This window comes from Schistocerca cancellata, unplaced genomic scaffold (genome assembly GCF_023864275.1).
Source record: "Schistocerca cancellata isolate TAMUIC-IGC-003103 unplaced genomic scaffold, iqSchCanc2.1 HiC_scaffold_789, whole genome shotgun sequence".
NCBI classification, from domain to species: Eukaryota; Metazoa; Arthropoda; class Insecta; order Orthoptera; family Acrididae; genus Schistocerca; species Schistocerca cancellata.
In genome coordinates, this window is record NW_026046800.1 from 21313 (window position 1) to 43022 (window position 21710).

The following is a 21710-nucleotide window of genomic DNA, read 5'->3' on the forward strand; positions in this document are numbered from 1 at the left end:
CCAAAGGAACTTGAATAGTGTAAGGTAATACTGATAGGTAGCGATGATGTAAGTACCTGTAGGTGCTTGGAACGAACGTCAGGTATAAATAGCAGTGCCAGGCGCAAGGTAGTTAATCTTTGCGCAGTGGCAATATCGTAACCAATGAAGTATAACTGAGGTGCGATTATTGCTAGTTGAAAACTTTTACCAATACCCCGCCAGAGAGACGTGAAATACCGACTCTGTGGCAATTTTTGGCAGCTCCTCAGGGGGTGTAAGTCTCATGGAAACAATGCTTCAAGCTGTGTTTATCTGTGAACACATTCAGCACTTGTGGAAGTGTTTGGCTGGTGGTTGTTAGGGACCATGTACACAGACTAGGCTGTGTTCACAGATGAATTGTGTACATGTCTTTGACAGCTGGTGAGAAACATTCTCCTCAGTGTAAGATGTTGTGCAACTGCTATGTGTGAATAAAGATGCCAATGTGGACAGTTGAAATGTGGTTCTGTCCAGTGGCAATTCTTGCTCCATAGCATACTAGTGGTACATACATGCAGTGGTTACTGATAAATGTAGGATTTGACAAAACTTCTGTCAGAATTTAATGGAGGAGACTAGGGCAGTACAGTGAGAGTTGGTGAGTGTGTGGGAGGCCAGTGTTGTACTTGATTCATTTTCACAGCACTGCCAGTGTTATAATTTGTGTTTGTGTCCTGATCATTATATGGATGTTTGATCCTTTTTGGACACTGCTGTGTGTACACCTTGATAATTAGAACTTATGACCATGGAACTGCTGTTGATAATATTGGGCAATGAGTTTGTTGACTTGAGATGATTGATGTGTTAGGCTGCACAGTGCCTAGTAAGGGCACTCACATTGAATACAGTATCCTATGTGGTGTGTGTTACATGGAACAGGAAGAACTGTAATGTTGTGCAAGGCTTTGCCTCATTTTGAGAATACATACATGTGCTGTAGTGTGCAGAGCAGAGTGATTGAAAGAAAGGTAAGTGCTTGTAGCTATTTGTATGGTAGCTAATGCAGTCCCTGGTGTTGAGGTTTTGTTGAACCTTTATGTAGCTTACATGTTTCATCTAAAGGCTACTGGTGGTAAATCTCCTTCATGCAGTGATTGTGCAGTAGAATTTGGTTGGCTGCAGCCATGGTATTCACATTTTGAACAGTGTTATTAGTGCATTTCTTGGTGTATTCCTTGAACTGTGGATTTACTGTTCAAATGTGACAGATAATACAGTGTGATAGTTTAAATGGGATGGTGAGCTTAATGATGGTCCAGTGTGCTATGAGAATGTATTGCATGTGGAATACTGAAGAGAGGGAACAAATGCTTGTGGGGTAAATTTTGTGATTGTATCTGTGAATATAAACCAAGGAATGCAATGAATAACACAGTGGTAGAGCAAGTGTAGGTGAGAACTGTAGCAGGAGTGGTGCATTTTTTGAGAGCAGAAGTAGTTGGCTTGTGATGGCTCATTCTTTGTGTCTCTTCATTTGAGAATATGACTGTTCCTATATGCAAGGTGAGCAACATTTGCTGCCTACCATAGCACAAATGGACCCATAGAAAATGTCTTATTGTTTGGATCTGTTATGAATGGTTGGCACTCGAGATACTATTTAGCACACATTCAGATATTTTCATTTTTGTCAGGCAATATATTAGCTGGGGCCAACGAGACAGCAGGCGGGTTTTCTATGATTGTTCTGGGGCAAGAACATAAACGGCAGAGGAGCCCAAAACATACATTTTTCTGCAAGTTGTTTGGCGCAATGTGGAATAAGTGTGTATCTTGTATATTTAAGACTGCAGCATGTGTTCCCAGCGCTATGAAGCAATTTACTGACTGAATTCTAGTTGTACTTTCCTGCAAGGTAAACTCATTTCAACAACTTAACCCAGCCACATGAGAGGATTTGTAAATCTCATTTCATTGTGTTTCCAGGGTGCCTAATCAGTTACACGAATATTTCACCCATCGACATTAATCAATTTCACGGCATGATTCGAGTAATTTTTTCCTTTATTGTAATTTAAACACCTATACAGGTGGGCTGGCAGCAGCATAGTTCGCTGCTCTTCAGCCTTTAGTTGAACAATAAACATGATAGAGATGTGATATACAAAAAAGACGGCGGGCAAAAACATGGAGATACAAAAAACAAGAGACAAGAAGCCGTTCACGTTGGACGAAAAAACACTAACACTGGGAAAACGGCGCACAAAACACGGAGAACGGCGACGCCACACGTGAACAGTTGAGTCGGGACTGCACGAAACACAAAACGATGCACACACACTAACACTGGTGGCGATGGTCTCCGGCGCGCGAATGTTCACTGAGCGTGTACGAGTCCGGGGACCTGCCAAGAGGGGGGTGGAGGAGGAGGAAGGAGAGATGGGAGAGGGGAGAGCAGAGATGCCATGGGCAAAGGAGAGAGGGGGAGGGAGGAAGGGGGAGGGGAAGCCCGGAGGAGAGTGTAGGAGGGAGGGGGAAAGGAAAGAGAAGGGAAGGGAAAGGGGGGGAGGGAGGGTGCCGAAAGGAAATGACACAGGAGGGGGGGGGAAGGATCAAAGTTGATAGGAGGGGTAGATGCAGGGGAGGAGGACATCATCAGGGAGGGGGAGCTGGCGGAAGCCACCTTGGGAGAGGGTATGGAGGGTGGAGAGATGGAGACCAGGTGGGACATGGGAGTACAGGCGCGGCAGCGGGCGGGGGTGGGAGAGGATCGGGGAGACGAGCGGGTGAGGAGGATCGAGTTTACGGGAGGTGTATAGGATTCGTATCCTTTCGAGGAAGAGGAGGAGGTGGGGGAAGGAGATAAGGTCATACAGGATCCGCGTGGGGGAAGGGAGACGGATGCGATAGGCAAGGCGGAGAGCATGGCGTTCAAGGATTTGGAGGGATTTATAAAAGGAAGGGGGGGCGGAGATCCAGGCGGGATGGGCGTAACAGAGGATAGGGCGGATGAGGGACTTATAGGTGTGGAGGATGGTGGAGGGGTCCAGACCCCACGTTCGGCCGGAAAGGAGCTTGAGGAGACGGAGGCGGGAACGTGCCTTGGCTTGGATTGTCTGGAGATGGGGAGTCCAGGAGAGGCGACGGTCGAGGGTGACGCCAAGGTACTTAAGGGTGGGGGTGAGAGCGATGGGACGGCCATAAACGGTGAGATAGAAATCAAGGAGGCGGAAGGAGGGAGTGGTTTTGCCTACAATGATCGCCTGGGTTTTGGAAGGATTGACCTTGAGCAACCACTGGTTGCACCAAGCGGTGAACCGGTCAAGATGGGATTGGAGAAGGTGTTGGGAGCGTCGCAGGGTGGGGGCAAGGGCAAGGAAGGCGGTGTCATCGGCAAACTGGAGAAGGTGGACGGGGGGTGACGGCGGCGGCATGTCCGCCGTGTACAACAAGTACAGAAGGGGGGAGAGGACGGAGCCTTGGGGCACACCGGCGGAGGGGAAAAAGGTGTAGGAATCAGTGTTATGGATGGTGACATGGGAAGGACGGCGGGAGAGAAAGGAACCGATCAGACGAACGTAGTTAATGGGAAGGGCGAAGGTTTGGAGCTTGAAGAGGAGACCGGAATGCCATACGCGGTCATATGCACGTTCGAGGTCAAGAGAGAGGAAGATTGCGGAGCGACGGGAATTGAGCTGTTCGGAAAGGAGATGAGTGAGGTGAAGGAGAAGATCGTCGGAAGAGAAGGACGGCCGAAAGCCACACTGGGTAACGGGGAGGAGGCGGTGCTGGCGGAGATGCTGGTGGATGCGGCGGGTGAGGATAGATTCCAGGACCTTGCTGAAGACCGAGGTAAGGCTGATGGGACGGTAGGAGGAAACGGCGGACGGCGGTTTGCCAGGTTTGAGGAACATGAGGATACGGGAGGTTTTCCACAGGTCGGGGTAGTAACCAGTGGACAGGACTACATTGTAGAGCCTGGCCAGGGTGGAGAGAAAAGAGATAGGAGCTTCACGAAGGTGACGGTAGGTGACACGATCGTGACCAGGAGCGGTGTTGCGTTTGGTGCGGAGTGTAGTAATGAGATCCTGTGTAGTGATGGGTGCGTTAAGTTCCGTGTGTGGAATGTTGTCCAAGTACTGGAAACCAGGAGCGAGGGGAGGGACAGAGGTGTCAGTTCGATCGCGGATATCTGGGAAGAGGGAGTAATCGAACTGGGGATCATCAGGGATGGAAAACACATCGGACAGGTAGGAGGCAAAGTGATTGGCCTTACTAAGGGCGTCAGGGAAGGGGTGATCATCGTGGAGAAGAGGATAGTAGGGGGAGGGTTTGGTTCCGGTAAGGCGACGGAAGGCGGTCCAGAACTTGGACGAGTTTACAGGGAGGGTAGCATTTAAACGGGTGCATGTCTGTCGCCAGTCCCGGCGTTTCTTAGCCGCGAGCAAATTTCGAATGTGTCGCTGTAGTTGCCGGTGGCGTCGTAGGGTGTCCGGGTCACGTGTGCGGAGGAAGGCACGGTAGAGACGACGGGATTCACGGAGGAGGAGGACGGCCTGTGGTGGTAAGGTAGGACGGTGGGGGTGGATTGCAACAGTAGGGACGTGGGCCTCCACGGCCTCAGACAAGGTCTGCTGGAGAAAGGAGGCGGCATGGGTGACATCATCGGGACGGCGGTAGGCGAGAGGGTGGCTATCGACCTGAGTGGAGAGGGTATCCCGGTAGGCATTCCAGTCGAGATTCGAGTAAAACTAGCGTTCTACTGCTCAGTACGTCAAACAGCTTTTGCTGACAAGTGTATGGTTTGTTAAGTTAATGTAAATGCAGTTGGCAGTTTTCTTGGTGTCTAGTACTAACCAGCGGCCACAAAATAACAAAATCTAACGATGAGTCTTAATGGGTGTGCCGGTATTTGCTAAATGAGGTTGTGCTACTTTCGTCTGTGGGGGGGCTAGGCGAGTGAGCAGTAGCGCGCCTGTCGGTCAAGGGGAGAACTACTGTGCAATTTTGAGTGTTTAAGATGGCGGTAAGTGGGCGTGTAAGCAACTATTAGACACAAGGAGCAAAGAACAGAGAGTCTGCCACTAATAAAATGTGTTTTACTGTTTTTTTTTTTCTGTATATTTCTGTATTTGTTTCCCCCAAAGGAACTTGAATAGTGTAAGGTAATACTGATAGGTAGCGATGATGTAAGTACCTGTAGGTGCTTGGAACGAACGTCAGGTATAAATAGCAGTGCCAGGCGCAAGGTAGTTAATCTTTGCGCAGTGGCAATATCGTAACCAATGAAGTATAACTGAGGTGCGATTATTGCTAGTTGAAAACTTTTACCAATACCCCGCCAGAGAGACGTGAAATACCGACTCTGTGGCAATTTTTGGCAGCTCCTCAGGGGGTGTAAGTCTCATGGAAACAATGCTTCAAGCTGTGTTTATCTGTGAACACATTCAGCACTTGTGGAAGTGTTTGGCTGGTGGTTGTTAGGGACCATGTACACAGACTAGGCTGTGTTCACAGATGAATTGTGTACATGTCTTTGACAGCTGGTGAGAAACATTCTCCTCAGTGTAAGATGTTGTGCAACTGCTATGTGTGAATAAAGATGCCAATGTGGACAGTTGAAATGTGGTTCTGTCCAGTGGCAATTCTTGCTCCATAGCATACTAGTGGTACATACATGCAGTGGTTACTGATAAATGTAGGATTTGACAAAACTTCTGTCAGAATTTAATGGAGGAGACTAGGGCAGTACAGTGAGAGTTGGTGAGTGTGTGGGAGGCCAGTGTTGTACTTGATTCATTTTCACAGCACTGCCAGTGTTATAATTTGTGTTTGTGTCCTGATCATTATATGGATGTTTGATCCTTTTTGGACACTGCTGTGTGTACACCTTGATAATTAGAACTTATGACCATGGAACTGCTGTTGATAATATTGGGCAATGAGTTTGTTGACTTGAGATGATTGATGTGTTAGGCTGCACAGTGCCTAGTAAGGGCACTCACATTGAATACAGTATCCTATGTGGTGTGTGTTACATGGAACAGGAAGAACTGTAATGTTGTGCAAGGCTTTGCCTCATTTTGAGAATACATACATGTGCTGTAGTGTGCAGAGCAGAGTGATTGAAAGAAAGGTAAGTGCTTGTAGCTATTTGTATGGTAGCTAATGCAGTCCCTGGTGTTGAGGTTTTGTTGAACCTTTATGTAGCTTACATGTTTCATCTAAAGGCTACTGGTGGTAAATCTCCTTCATGCAGTGATTGTGCAGTAGAATTTGGTTGGCTGCAGCCATGGTATTCACATTTTGAACAGTGTTATTAGTGCATTTCTTGGTGTATTCCTTGAACTGTGGATTTACTGTTCAAATGTGACAGATAATACAGTGTGATAGTTTAAATGGGATGGTGAGCTTAATGATGGTCCAGTGTGCTATGAGAATGTATTGCATGTGGAATACTGAAGAGAGGGAACAAATGCTTGTGGGGTAAATTTTGTGATTGTATCTGTGAATATAAACCAAGGAATGCAATGAATAACACAGTGGTAGAGCAAGTGTAGGTGAGAACTGTAGCAGGAGTGGTGCATTTTTTGAGAGCAGAAGTAGTTGGCTTGTGATGGCTCATTCTTTGTGTCTCTTCATTTGAGAATATGACTGTTCCTATATGCAAGGTGAGCAACATTTGCTGCCTACCATAGCACAAATGGACCCATAGAAAATGTCTTATTGTTTGGATCTGTTATGAATGGTTGGCACTCGAGATACTATTTAGCACACATTCAGATATTTTCATTTTTGTCAGGCAATATATTAGCTGGGGCCAACGAGACAGCAGGCGGGTTTTCTATGATTGTTCTGGGGCAAGAACATAAACGGCAGAGGAGCCCAAAACATACATTTTTCTGCAAGTTGTTTGGCGCAATGTGGAATAAGTGTGTATCTTGTATATTTAAGACTGCAGCATGTGTTCCCAGCGCTATGAAGCAATTTACTGACTGAATTCTAGTTGTACTTTCCTGCAAGGTAAACTCATTTCAACAACTTAACCCAGCCACATGAGAGGATTTGTAAATCTCATTTCATTGTGTTTCCAGGGTGCCTAATCAGTTACACGAATATTTCACCCATCGACATTAATCAATTTCACGGCATGATTCGAGTAAAACTAGCGTTCTACTGCTCAGTACGTCAAACAGCTTTTGCTGACAAGTGTATGGTTTGTTAAGTTAATGTAAATGCAGTTGGCAGTTTTCTTGGTGTCTAGTACTAACCAGCGGCCACAAAATAACAAAATCTAACGATGAGTCTTAATGGGTGTGCCGGTATTTGCTAAATGAGGTTGTGCTACTTTCGTCTGTGGGGGGGCTAGGCGAGTGAGCAGTAGCGCGCCTGTCGGTCAAGGGGAGAACTACTGTGCAATTTTGAGTGTTTAAGATGGCGGTAAGTGGGCGTGTAAGCAACTATTAGACACAAGGAGCAAAGAACAGAGAGTCTGCCACTAATAAAATGTGTTTTACTGTTTTTTTTTCTGTATATTTCTGTATTTGTTTCCCCCAAAGGAACTTGAATAGTGTAAGGTAATACTGATAGGTAGCGATGATGTAAGTACCTGTAGGTGCTTGGAACGAACGTCAGGTATAAATAGCAGTGCCAGGCGCAAGGTAGTTAATCTTTGCGCAGTGGCAATATCGTAACCAATGAAGTATAACTGAGGTGCGATTATTGCTAGTTGAAAACTTTTACCAATACCCCGCCAGAGAGACGTGAAATACCGACTCTGTGGCAATTTTTGGCAGCTCCTCAGGGGGTGTAAGTCTCATGGAAACAATGCTTCAAGCTGTGTTTATCTGTGAACACATTCAGCACTTGTGGAAGTGTTTGGCTGGTGGTTGTTAGGGACCATGTACACAGACTAGGCTGTGTTCACAGATGAATTGTGTACATGTCTTTGACAGCTGGTGAGAAACATTCTCCTCAGTGTAAGATGTTGTGCAACTGCTATGTGTGAATAAAGATGCCAATGTGGACAGTTGAAATGTGGTTCTGTCCAGTGGCAATTCTTGCTCCATAGCATACTAGTGGTACATACATGCAGTGGTTACTGATAAATGTAGGATTTGACAAAACTTCTGTCAGAATTTAATGGAGGAGACTAGGGCAGTACAGTGAGAGTTGGTGAGTGTGTGGGAGGCCAGTGTTGTACTTGATTCATTTTCACAGCACTGCCAGTGTTATAATTTGTGTTTGTGTCCTGATCATTATATGGATGTTTGATCCTTTTTGGACACTGCTGTGTGTACACCTTGATAATTAGAACTTATGACCATGGAACTGCTGTTGATAATATTGGGCAATGAGTTTGTTGACTTGAGATGATTGATGTGTTAGGCTGCACAGTGCCTAGTAAGGGCACTCACATTGAATACAGTATCCTATGTGGTGTGTGTTACATGGAACAGGAAGAACTGTAATGTTGTGCAAGGCTTTGCCTCATTTTGAGAATACATACATGTGCTGTAGTGTGCAGAGCAGAGTGATTGAAAGAAAGGTAAGTGCTTGTAGCTATTTGTATGGTAGCTAATGCAGTCCCTGGTGTTGAGGTTTTGTTGAACCTTTATGTAGCTTACATGTTTCATCTAAAGGCTACTGGTGGTAAATCTCCTTCATGCAGTGATTGTGCAGTAGAATTTGGTTGGCTGCAGCCATGGTATTCACATTTTGAACAGTGTTATTAGTGCATTTCTTGGTGTATTCCTTGAACTGTGGATTTACTGTTCAAATGTGACAGATAATACAGTGTGATAGTTTAAATGGGATGGTGAGCTTAATGATGGTCCAGTGTGCTATGAGAATGTATTGCATGTGGAATACTGAAGAGAGGGAACAAATGCTTGTGGGGTAAATTTTGTGATTGTATCTGTGAATATAAACCAAGGAATGCAATGAATAACACAGTGGTAGAGCAAGTGTAGGTGAGAACTGTAGCAGGAGTGGTGCATTTTTTGAGAGCAGAAGTAGTTGGCTTGTGATGGCTCATTCTTTGTGTCTCTTCATTTGAGAATATGACTGTTCCTATATGCAAGGTGAGCAACATTTGCTGCCTACCATAGCACAAATGGACCCATAGAAAATGTCTTATTGTTTGGATCTGTTATGAATGGTTGGCACTCGAGATACTATTTAGCACACATTCAGATATTTTCATTTTTGTCAGGCAATATATTAGCTGGGGCCAACGAGACAGCAGGCGGGTTTTCTATGATTGTTCTGGGGCAAGAACATAAACGGCAGAGGAGCCCAAAACATACATTTTTCTGCAAGTTGTTTGGCGCAATGTGGAATAAGTGTGTATCTTGTATATTTAAGACTGCAGCATGTGTTCCCAGCGCTATGAAGCAATTTACTGACTGAATTCTAGTTGTACTTTCCTGCAAGGTAAACTCATTTCAACAACTTAACCCAGCCACATGAGAGGATTTGTAAATCTCATTTCATTGTGTTTCCAGGGTGCCTAATCAGTTACACGAATATTTCACCCATCGACATTAATCAATTTCACGGCATGATTCGAGTAAAACTAGCGTTCTACTGCTCAGTACGTCAAACAGCTTTTGCTGACAAGTGTATGGTTTGTTAAGTTAATGTAAATGCAGTTGGCAGTTTTCTTGGTGTCTAGTACTAACCAGCGGCCACAAAATAACAAAATCTAACGATGAGTCTTAATGGGTGTGCCGGTATTTGCTAAATGAGGTTGTGCTACTTTCGTCTGTGGGGGGGCTAGGCGAGTGAGCAGTAGCGCGCCTGTCGGTCAAGGGGAGAACTACTGTGCAATTTTGAGTGTTTAAGATGGCGGTAAGTGGGCGTGTAAGCAACTATTAGACACAAGGAGCAAAGAACAGAGAGTCTGCCACTAATAAAATGTGTTTTACTGTTTTTTTTCTGTATATTTCTGTATTTGTTTCCCCCAAAGGAACTTGAATAGTGTAAGGTAATACTGATAGGTAGCGATGATGTAAGTACCTGTAGGTGCTTGGAACGAACGTCAGGTATAAATAGCAGTGCCAGGCGCAAGGTAGTTAATCTTTGCGCAGTGGCAATATCGTAACCAATGAAGTATAACTGAGGTGCGATTATTGCTAGTTGAAAACTTTTACCAATACCCCGCCAGAGAGACGTGAAATACCGACTCTGTGGCAATTTTTGGCAGCTCCTCAGGGGGTGTAAGTCTCATGGAAACAATGCTTCAAGCTGTGTTTATCTGTGAACACATTCAGCACTTGTGGAAGTGTTTGGCTGGTGGTTGTTAGGGACCATGTACACAGACTAGGCTGTGTTCACAGATGAATTGTGTACATGTCTTTGACAGCTGGTGAGAAACATTCTCCTCAGTGTAAGATGTTGTGCAACTGCTATGTGTGAATAAAGATGCCAATGTGGACAGTTGAAATGTGGTTCTGTCCAGTGGCAATTCTTGCTCCATAGCATACTAGTGGTACATACATGCAGTGGTTACTGATAAATGTAGGATTTGACAAAACTTCTGTCAGAATTTAATGGAGGAGACTAGGGCAGTACAGTGAGAGTTGGTGAGTGTGTGGGAGGCCAGTGTTGTACTTGATTCATTTTCACAGCACTGCCAGTGTTATAATTTGTGTTTGTGTCCTGATCATTATATGGATGTTTGATCCTTTTTGGACACTGCTGTGTGTACACCTTGATAATTAGAACTTATGACCATGGAACTGCTGTTGATAATATTGGGCAATGAGTTTGTTGACTTGAGATGATTGATGTGTTAGGCTGCACAGTGCCTAGTAAGGGCACTCACATTGAATACAGTATCCTATGTGGTGTGTGTTACATGGAACAGGAAGAACTGTAATGTTGTGCAAGGCTTTGCCTCATTTTGAGAATACATACATGTGCTGTAGTGTGCAGAGCAGAGTGATTGAAAGAAAGGTAAGTGCTTGTAGCTATTTGTATGGTAGCTAATGCAGTCCCTGGTGTTGAGGTTTTGTTGAACCTTTATGTAGCTTACATGTTTCATCTAAAGGCTACTGGTGGTAAATCTCCTTCATGCAGTGATTGTGCAGTAGAATTTGGTTGGCTGCAGCCATGGTATTCACATTTTGAACAGTGTTATTAGTGCATTTCTTGGTGTATTCCTTGAACTGTGGATTTACTGTTCAAATGTGACAGATAATACAGTGTGATAGTTTAAATGGGATGGTGAGCTTAATGATGGTCCAGTGTGCTATGAGAATGTATTGCATGTGGAATACTGAAGAGAGGGAACAAATGCTTGTGGGGTAAATTTTGTGATTGTATCTGTGAATATAAACCAAGGAATGCAATGAATAACACAGTGGTAGAGCAAGTGTAGGTGAGAACTGTAGCAGGAGTGGTGCATTTTTTGAGAGCAGAAGTAGTTGGCTTGTGATGGCTCATTCTTTGTGTCTCTTCATTTGAGAATATGACTGTTCCTATATGCAAGGTGAGCAACATTTGCTGCCTACCATAGCACAAATGGACCCATAGAAAATGTCTTATTGTTTGGATCTGTTATGAATGGTTGGCACTCGAGATACTATTTAGCACACATTCAGATATTTTCATTTTTGTCAGGCAATATATTAGCTGGGGCCAACGAGACAGCAGGCGGGTTTTCTATGATTGTTCTGGGGCAAGAACATAAACGGCAGAGGAGCCCAAAACATACATTTTTCTGCAAGTTGTTTGGCGCAATGTGGAATAAGTGTGTATCTTGTATATTTAAGACTGCAGCATGTGTTCCCAGCGCTATGAAGCAATTTACTGACTGAATTCTAGTTGTACTTTCCTGCAAGGTAAACTCATTTCAACAACTTAACCCAGCCACATGAGAGGATTTGTAAATCTCATTTCATTGTGTTTCCAGGGTGCCTAATCAGTTACACGAATATTTCACCCATCGACATTAATCAATTTCACGGCATGATTCGAGTAAAACTAGCGTTCTACTGCTCAGTACGTCAAACAGCTTTTGCTGACAAGTGTATGGTTTGTTAAGTTAATGTAAATGCAGTTGGCAGTTTTCTTGGTGTCTAGTACTAACCAGCGGCCACAAAATAACAAAATCTAACGATGAGTCTTAATGGGTGTGCCGGTATTTGCTAAATGAGGTTGTGCTACTTTCGTCTGTGGGGGGGCTAGGCGAGTGAGCAGTAGCGCGCCTGTCGGTCAAGGGGAGAACTACTGTGCAATTTTGAGTGTTTAAGATGGCGGTAAGTGGGCGTGTAAGCAACTATTAGACACAAGGAGCAAAGAACAGAGAGTCTGCCACTAATAAAATGTGTTTTACTGTTTTTTTTTCTGTATATTTCTGTATTTGTTTCCCCCAAAGGAACTTGAATAGTGTAAGGTAATACTGATAGGTAGCGATGATGTAAGTACCTGTAGGTGCTTGGAACGAACGTCAGGTATAAATAGCAGTGCCAGGCGCAAGGTAGTTAATCTTTGCGCAGTGGCAATATCGTAACCAATGAAGTATAACTGAGGTGCGATTATTGCTAGTTGAAAACTTTTACCAATACCCCGCCAGAGAGACGTGAAATACCGACTCTGTGGCAATTTTTGGCAGCTCCTCAGGGGGTGTAAGTCTCATGGAAACAATGCTTCAAGCTGTGTTTATCTGTGAACACATTCAGCACTTGTGGAAGTGTTTGGCTGGTGGTTGTTAGGGACCATGTACACAGACTAGGCTGTGTTCACAGATGAATTGTGTACATGTCTTTGACAGCTGGTGAGAAACATTCTCCTCAGTGTAAGATGTTGTGCAACTGCTATGTGTGAATAAAGATGCCAATGTGGACAGTTGAAATGTGGTTCTGTCCAGTGGCAATTCTTGCTCCATAGCATACTAGTGGTACATACATGCAGTGGTTACTGATAAATGTAGGATTTGACAAAACTTCTGTCAGAATTTAATGGAGGAGACTAGGGCAGTACAGTGAGAGTTGGTGAGTGTGTGGGAGGCCAGTGTTGTACTTGATTCATTTTCACAGCACTGCCAGTGTTATAATTTGTGTTTGTGTCCTGATCATTATATGGATGTTTGATCCTTTTTGGACACTGCTGTGTGTACACCTTGATAATTAGAACTTATGACCATGGAACTGCTGTTGATAATATTGGGCAATGAGTTTGTTGACTTGAGATGATTGATGTGTTAGGCTGCACAGTGCCTAGTAAGGGCACTCACATTGAATACAGTATCCTATGTGGTGTGTGTTACATGGAACAGGAAGAACTGTAATGTTGTGCAAGGCTTTGCCTCATTTTGAGAATACATACATGTGCTGTAGTGTGCAGAGCAGAGTGATTGAAAGAAAGGTAAGTGCTTGTAGCTATTTGTATGGTAGCTAATGCAGTCCCTGGTGTTGAGGTTTTGTTGAACCTTTATGTAGCTTACATGTTTCATCTAAAGGCTACTGGTGGTAAATCTCCTTCATGCAGTGATTGTGCAGTAGAATTTGGTTGGCTGCAGCCATGGTATTCACATTTTGAACAGTGTTATTAGTGCATTTCTTGGTGTATTCCTTGAACTGTGGATTTACTGTTCAAATGTGACAGATAATACAGTGTGATAGTTTAAATGGGATGGTGAGCTTAATGATGGTCCAGTGTGCTATGAGAATGTATTGCATGTGGAATACTGAAGAGAGGGAACAAATGCTTGTGGGGTAAATTTTGTGATTGTATCTGTGAATATAAACCAAGGAATGCAATGAATAACACAGTGGTAGAGCAAGTGTAGGTGAGAACTGTAGCAGGAGTGGTGCATTTTTTGAGAGCAGAAGTAGTTGGCTTGTGATGGCTCATTCTTTGTGTCTCTTCATTTGAGAATATGACTGTTCCTATATGCAAGGTGAGCAACATTTGCTGCCTACCATAGCACAAATGGACCCATAGAAAATGTCTTATTGTTTGGATCTGTTATGAATGGTTGGCACTCGAGATACTATTTAGCACACATTCAGATATTTTCATTTTTGTCAGGCAATATATTAGCTGGGGCCAACGAGACAGCAGGCGGGTTTTCTATGATTGTTCTGGGGCAAGAACATAAACGGCAGAGGAGCCCAAAACATACATTTTTCTGCAAGTTGTTTGGCGCAATGTGGAATAAGTGTGTATCTTGTATATTTAAGACTGCAGCATGTGTTCCCAGCGCTATGAAGCAATTTACTGACTGAATTCTAGTTGTACTTTCCTGCAAGGTAAACTCATTTCAACAACTTAACCCAGCCACATGAGAGGATTTGTAAATCTCATTTCATTGTGTTTCCAGGGTGCCTAATCAGTTACACGAATATTTCACCCATCGACATTAATCAATTTCACGGCATGATTCGAGTAAAACTAGCGTTCTACTGCTCAGTACGTCAAACAGCTTTTGCTGACAAGTGTATGGTTTGTTAAGTTAATGTAAATGCAGTTGGCAGTTTTCTTGGTGTCTAGTACTAACCAGCGGCCACAAAATAACAAAATCTAACGATGAGTCTTAATGGGTGTGCCGGTATTTGCTAAATGAGGTTGTGCTACTTTCGTCTGTGGGGGGGCTAGGCGAGTGAGCAGTAGCGCGCCTGTCGGTCAAGGGGAGAACTACTGTGCAATTTTGAGTGTTTAAGATGGCGGTAAGTGGGCGTGTAAGCAACTATTAGACACAAGGAGCAAAGAACAGAGAGTCTGCCACTAATAAAATGTGTTTTACTGTTTTTTTTTCTGTATATTTCTGTATTTGTTTCCCCCAAAGGAACTTGAATAGTGTAAGGTAATACTGATAGGTAGCGATGATGTAAGTACCTGTAGGTGCTTGGAACGAACGTCAGGTATAAATAGCAGTGCCAGGCGCAAGGTAGTTAATCTTTGCGCAGTGGCAATATCGTAACCAATGAAGTATAACTGAGGTGCGATTATTGCTAGTTGAAAACTTTTACCAATACCCCGCCAGAGAGACGTGAAATACCGACTCTGTGGCAATTTTTGGCAGCTCCTCAGGGGGTGTAAGTCTCATGGAAACAATGCTTCAAGCTGTGTTTATCTGTGAACACATTCAGCACTTGTGGAAGTGTTTGGCTGGTGGTTGTTAGGGACCATGTACACAGACTAGGCTGTGTTCACAGATGAATTGTGTACATGTCTTTGACAGCTGGTGAGAAACATTCTCCTCAGTGTAAGATGTTGTGCAACTGCTATGTGTGAATAAAGATGCCAATGTGGACAGTTGAAATGTGGTTCTGTCCAGTGGCAATTCTTGCTCCATAGCATACTAGTGGTACATACATGCAGTGGTTACTGATAAATGTAGGATTTGACAAAACTTCTGTCAGAATTTAATGGAGGAGACTAGGGCAGTACAGTGAGAGTTGGTGAGTGTGTGGGAGGCCAGTGTTGTACTTGATTCATTTTCACAGCACTGCCAGTGTTATAATTTGTGTTTGTGTCCTGATCATTATATGGATGTTTGATCCTTTTTGGACACTGCTGTGTGTACACCTTGATAATTAGAACTTATGACCATGGAACTGCTGTTGATAATATTGGGCAATGAGTTTGTTGACTTGAGATGATTGATGTGTTAGGCTGCACAGTGCCTAGTAAGGGCACTCACATTGAATACAGTATCCTATGTGGTGTGTGTTACATGGAACAGGAAGAACTGTAATGTTGTGCAAGGCTTTGCCTCATTTTGAGAATACATACATGTGCTGTAGTGTGCAGAGCAGAGTGATTGAAAGAAAGGTAAGTGCTTGTAGCTATTTGTATGGTAGCTAATGCAGTCCCTGGTGTTGAGGTTTTGTTGAACCTTTATGTAGCTTACATGTTTCATCTAAAGGCTACTGGTGGTAAATCTCCTTCATGCAGTGATTGTGCAGTAGAATTTGGTTGGCTGCAGCCATGGTATTCACATTTTGAACAGTGTTATTAGTGCATTTCTTGGTGTATTCCTTGAACTGTGGATTTACTGTTCAAATGTGACAGATAATACAGTGTGATAGTTTAAATGGGATGGTGAGCTTAATGATGGTCCAGTGTGCTATGAGAATGTATTGCATGTGGAATACTGAAGAGAGGGAACAAATGCTTGTGGGGTAAATTTTGTGATTGTATCTGTGAATATAAACCAAGGAATGCAATGAATAACACAGTGGTAGAGCAAGTGTAGGTGAGAACTGTAGCAGGAGTGGTGCATTTTTTGAGAGCAGAAGTAGTTGGCTTGTGATGGCTCATTCTTTGTGTCTCTTCATTTGAGAATATGACTGTTCCTATATGCAAGGTGAGCAACATTTGCTGCCTACCATAGCACAAATGGACCCATAGAAAATGTCTTATTGTTTGGATCTGTTATGAATGGTTGGCACTCGAGATACTATTTAGCACACATTCAGATATTTTCATTTTTGTCAGGCAATATATTAGCTGGGGCCAACGAGACAGCAGGCGGGTTTTCTATGATTGTTCTGGGGCAAGAACATAAACGGCAGAGGAGCCCAAAACATACATTTTTCTGCAAGTTGTTTGGCGCAATGTGGAATAAGTGTGTATCTTGTATATTTAAGACTGCAGCATGTGTTCCCAGCGCTATGAAGCAATTTACTGACTGAATTCTAGTTGTACTTTCCTGCAAGGTAAACTCATTTCAACAACTTAACCCAGCCACATGAGAGGATTTGTAAATCTCATTTCATTGTGTTTCCAGGGTGCCTAATCAGTTACACGAATATTTCACCCATCGACATTAATCAATTTCACGGCATGATTCGAGTAAAACTAGCGTTCTACTGCTCAGTACGTCAAACAGCTTTTGCTGACAAGTGTATGGTTTGTTAAGTTAATGTAAATGCAGTTGGCAGTTTTCTTGGTGTCTAGTACTAACCAGCGGCCACAAAATAACAAAATCTAACGATGAGTCTTAATGGGTGTGCCGGTATTTGCTAAATGAGGTTGTGCTACTTTCGTCTGTGGGGGGGCTAGGCGAGTGAGCAGTAGCGCGCCTGTCGGTCAAGGGGAGAACTACTGTGCAATTTTGAGTGTTTAAGATGGCGGTAAGTGGGCGTGTAAGCAACTATTAGACACAAGGAGCAAAGAACAGAGAGTCTGCCACTAATAAAATGTGTTTTACTGTTTTTTTTTCTGTATATTTCTGTATTTGTTTCCCCCAAAGGAACTTGAATAGTGTAAGGTAATACTGATAGGTAGCGATGATGTAAGTACCTGTAGGTGCTTGGAACGAACGTCAGGTATAAATAGCAGTGCCAGGCGCAAGGTAGTTAATCTTTGCGCAGTGGCAATATCGTAACCAATGAAGTATAACTGAGGTGCGATTATTGCTAGTTGAAAACTTTTACCAATACCCGCCAGAGAGACGTGAAATACCGACTCTGTGGCAATTTTTGGCAGCTCCTCAGGGGGTGTAAGTCTCATGGAAACAATGCTTCAAGCTGTGTTTATCTGTGAACACATTCAGCACTTGTGGAAGTGTTTGGCTGGTGGTTGTTAGGGACCATGTACACAGACTAGGCTGTGTTCACAGATGAATTGTGTACATGTCTTTGACAGCTGGTGAGAAACATTCTCCTCAGTGTAAGATGTTGTGCAACTGCTATGTGTGAATAAAGATGCCAATGTGGACAGTTGAAATGTGGTTCTGTCCAGTGGCAATTCTTGCTCCATAGCATACTAGTGGTACATACATGCAGTGGTTACTGATAAATGTAGGATTTGACAAAACTTCTGTCAGAATTTAATGGAGGAGACTAGGGCAGTACAGTGAGAGTTGGTGAGTGTGTGGGAGGCCAGTGTTGTACTTGATTCATTTTCACAGCACTGCCAGTGTTATAATTTGTGTTTGTGTCCTGATCATTATATGGATGTTTGATCCTTTTTGGACACTGCTGTGTGTACACCTTGATAATTAGAACTTATGACCATGGAACTGCTGTTGATAATATTGGGCAATGAGTTTGTTGACTTGAGATGATTGATGTGTTAGGCTGCACAGTGCCTAGTAAGGGCACTCACATTGAATACAGTATCCTATGTGGTGTGTGTTACATGGAACAGGAAGAACTGTAATGTTGTGCAAGGCTTTGCCTCATTTTGAGAATACATACATGTGCTGTAGTGTGCAGAGCAGAGTGATTGAAAGAAAGGTAAGTGCTTGTAGCTATTTGTATGGTAGCTAATGCAGTCCCTGGTGTTGAGGTTTTGTTGAACCTTTATGTAGCTTACATGTTTCATCTAAAGGCTACTGGTGGTAAATCTCCTTCATGCAGTGATTGTGCAGTAGAATTTGGTTGGCTGCAGCCATGGTATTCACATTTTGAACAGTGTTATTAGTGCATTTCTTGGTGTATTCCTTGAACTGTGGATTTACTGTTCAAATGTGACAGATAATACAGTGTGATAGTTTAAATGGATGGTGAGCTTAATGATGGTCCAGTGTGCTATGAGAATGTATTGCATGTGGAATACTGAAGAGAGGGAACAAATGCTTGTGGGGTAAATTTTGTGATTGTATCTGTGAATATAAACCAAGGAATGCAATGAATAACACAGTGGTAGAGCAAGTGTAGGTGAGAACTGTAGCAGGAGTGGTGCATTTTTTGAGAGCAGAAGTAGTTGGCTTGTGATGGCTCATTCTTTGTGTCTCTTCATTTGAGAATATGACTGTTCCTATATGCAAGGTGAGCAACATTTGCTGCCTACCATAGCACAAATGGACCCATAGAAAATGTCTTATTGTTTGGATCTGTTATGAATGGTTGGCACTCGAGATACTATTTAGCACACATTCAGATATTTTCATTTTTGTCAGGCAATATATTAGCTGGGGCCAACGAGACAGCAGGCGGGTTTTCTATGATTGTTCTGGGGCAAGAACATAAACGGCAGAGGAGCCCAAAACATACATTTTTCTGCAAGTTGTTTGGCGCAATGTGGAATAAGTGTGTATCTTGTATATTTAAGACTGCAGCATGGTGTTCCCAGCGCTATGAAGCAATTTACTGACTGAATTCTAGTTGTACTTTCCTGCAAGGTAAACTCATTTCAACAACTTAACCCAGCCACATGAGAGGATTTGTAAATCTCATTTCATTGTGTTTCCAGGGTGCCTAATCAGTTACAACGAATATTTCACCCATCGACATTAATCAATTTCACGGCATGATTCGAGTAAAACTAGCGTTCTACTGCTCAGTACGTCAAACAGCTTTTGCTGACAAGTGTATGGTTTGTTAAGTTAATGTAAATGCAGTTGGCAGTTTTCTTGGTGTCTAGTACTAACCAGCGGCCACAAAATAACAAAATCTAACGATGAGTCTTAATGGGTGTGCCGGTATTTGCTAAATGAGGTTGTGCTACTTTCGTCTGTGGGGGGGCTAGGCGAGTGAGCAGTAGCGCGCCTGTCGGTCAAGGGGAGAACTACTGTGCAATTTTGAGTGTTTAAGATGGCGGTAAGTGGGCGTGTAAGCAACTATTAGACACAAGGAGCAAAGAACAGAGAGTCTGCCACTAATAAAATGTGTTTTACTGTTTTTTTTTCTGTATATTTCTGTATTTGTTTCCCCCAAAGGAACTTGAATAGTGTAAGGTAATACTGATAGGTAGCGATGATGTAAGTACCTGTAGGTGCTTGGAACGAACGTCAGGTATAAATAGCAGTGCCAGGCGCAAGGTAGTTAATCTTTGCGCAGTGGCAATATCGTAACCAATGAAGTATAACTGAGGTGCGATTATTGCTAGTTGAAAACTTTTACCAATACCCCGCCAGAGAGACGTGAAATACCGACTCTGTGGCAATTTTTGGCAGCTCCTCAAGGGGGTGTAAGTCTCATGGAAACAATGCTTCAAGCTGTGTTTATCTGTGAACACATTCAGCACTTGTGGAAGTGTTTGGCTGGTGGTTGTTAGGGACCATGTACACAGACTAGGCTGTGTTCACAGATGAATTGTGTACATGTCTTTGACAAGCTGGTGAGAAACATTCTCCTCAGTGTAAGATGTTGTGCAACTGCTATGTGTGAATAAAGATGCCAATGTGGACAGTTGAAATGTGGTTCTGTCCAGTGGCAATTCTTGCTCCATAGCATACTAGTGGTACATACATGCAGTGGTTACTGATAAATGTAGGATTTGACAAAACTTCTGTCAGAATTTAATGGAGGAGACTAGGGCAGTACAGTGAGAGTTGGTGAGTGTGTGGGAGGCCAGTGTTGTACTTGATTCATTTTCACAGCACTGCCAGTGTTATAATTTGTGTTTGTGTCCTGATCATTATATGGATGTTTGATCCTTTTGGACACTGCTGTGTGTACACCTTGATAATTAGAACTTATGACCATGGAACTGCTGTTGATAATATTGGGCAATGAGTTTGTTGACTTGAGATGATTGATGTGTTAGGCTGCACAGTGCCTAGTAAGGGCACTCACATTGAATACAGTATCCTATGTGGTGTGTGTTACATGGAACAGGAAGAACTGTAATGTTGTGCAAGGCTTTGCCTCATTTTGAGAATACATACATGTGCTGTAGTGTGCAGAGCAGAGTGATTGAAAGAAAGGTAAGTGCTTGTAGCTATTTGTATGGTAGCTAATGCAGTCCCTGGTGTTGAGGTTTTGTTGAACCTTTATGTAGCTTACATGTTTCATCTAAAGGCTACTGGTGGTAAATCTCCTTCATGCAGTGATTGTGCAGTAGAATTTGGTTGGCTGCAGCCATGGTATTCACATTTTGAACAGTGTTATTAGTGTCATTTCTTGGTGTATTCCTTGAACTGTGGATTTACTGTTCAAATGTGACAGATAATACAGTGTGATAGTTTAAATGGGATGGTGAGCTTAATGATGGTCCAGTGTGCTATGAGAATGTATTGCATGTGGAATACTGAAGAGAGGGAACAAATGCTTGTGGGGTAAATTTTGTGATTGTATCTGTGAATATAAACCAAGGAATGCAATGAATAACACAGTGGTAGAGCAAGTGTAGGTGAGAACTGTAGCAGGAGTGGTGCATTTTTTGAGAGCAGAAGTAGTTGGCTTGTGATGGCTCATTCTTTGTGTCTCTTCATTTGAGAATATGACTGTTCCTATATGCAAGGTGAGCAACATTTGCTGCCTACCATAGCACAAATGGACCCATAGAAAATGTCTTATTGTTTGGATCTGTTATGAATGGTTGGCACTCGAGATACTATTTAGCACACATTCAGATATTTTCATTTTTGTCAGGCAATATATTAGCTGGGGCCAACGAGACAGCAGGCGGGTTTTCTATGATTGTTCTGGGGCAAGAACATAAACGGCAGAGGAGCCCAAAACATACATTTTTCTGCAAGTTGTTTGGCGCAATGTGGAATAAGTGTGTATCTTGTATATTAAGACTGCAGCATGTGTTCCCAGCGCTATGAAGCAATTTACTGACTGAATTCTAGTTGTACTTTCCTGCAAGGTAAACTCATTTCAACAACTTAACCCAGCCACATGAGAGGATTTGTAAATCTCATTTCATTGTGTTTCCAGGGTGCCTAATCAGTTACACGAATATTTCACCCATCGACATTAATCAATTTCACGGCATGATTCGAGTAAAACTAGCGTTCTACTGCTCAGTACGTCAAACAGCTTTTGCTGACAAGTGTATGGTTTGTTAAGTTAATGTAAATGCAGTTGGCAGTTTTCTTGGTGTCTAGTACTAAC

At 43.1% G+C, this 21710-nt stretch overlaps 8 non-coding genes across 8 annotated transcripts; all 8 read left to right on the forward strand.

Moving 5' to 3' along the window:
- The first annotated feature begins 115 nt into the window (after positions 1–115).
- Positions 116–255, forward strand: LOC126143290 (U4 spliceosomal RNA). Its single transcript, XR_007529689.1, has one exon. It is a non-coding gene; the product is annotated as a U4 spliceosomal RNA (small nuclear RNA).
- A 4968-nt stretch (positions 256–5223) lies between these two features.
- On the forward strand, positions 5224–5363 carry LOC126143291 (U4 spliceosomal RNA). The gene has a single exon (XR_007529690.1). It is a non-coding gene; the product is annotated as a U4 spliceosomal RNA (small nuclear RNA).
- Positions 5364–7635: 2272 nt separating this feature from the next.
- On the forward strand, positions 7636–7775 carry LOC126143292 (U4 spliceosomal RNA). Its single transcript, XR_007529691.1, has one exon. It is a non-coding gene; the product is annotated as a U4 spliceosomal RNA (small nuclear RNA).
- A 2271-nt stretch (positions 7776–10046) lies between these two features.
- On the forward strand, positions 10047–10186 carry LOC126143293 (U4 spliceosomal RNA). The gene has a single exon (XR_007529692.1). It is a non-coding gene; the product is annotated as a U4 spliceosomal RNA (small nuclear RNA).
- A 2272-nt stretch (positions 10187–12458) lies between these two features.
- On the forward strand, positions 12459–12598 carry LOC126143294 (U4 spliceosomal RNA). The gene has a single exon (XR_007529693.1). It is a non-coding gene; the product is annotated as a U4 spliceosomal RNA (small nuclear RNA).
- Positions 12599–14870: 2272 nt separating this feature from the next.
- On the forward strand, positions 14871–15010 carry LOC126143295 (U4 spliceosomal RNA). Its single transcript, XR_007529694.1, has one exon. It is a non-coding gene; the product is annotated as a U4 spliceosomal RNA (small nuclear RNA).
- A 2272-nt stretch (positions 15011–17282) lies between these two features.
- Positions 17283–17421, forward strand: LOC126143284 (U4 spliceosomal RNA). Its single transcript, XR_007529684.1, has one exon. It is a non-coding gene; the product is annotated as a U4 spliceosomal RNA (small nuclear RNA).
- A 2273-nt stretch (positions 17422–19694) lies between these two features.
- LOC126143296 (U4 spliceosomal RNA) lies at positions 19695–19834 on the forward strand. The gene has a single exon (XR_007529695.1). It is a non-coding gene; the product is annotated as a U4 spliceosomal RNA (small nuclear RNA).
- The last annotated feature ends 1876 nt before the right edge of the window (positions 19835–21710 follow it).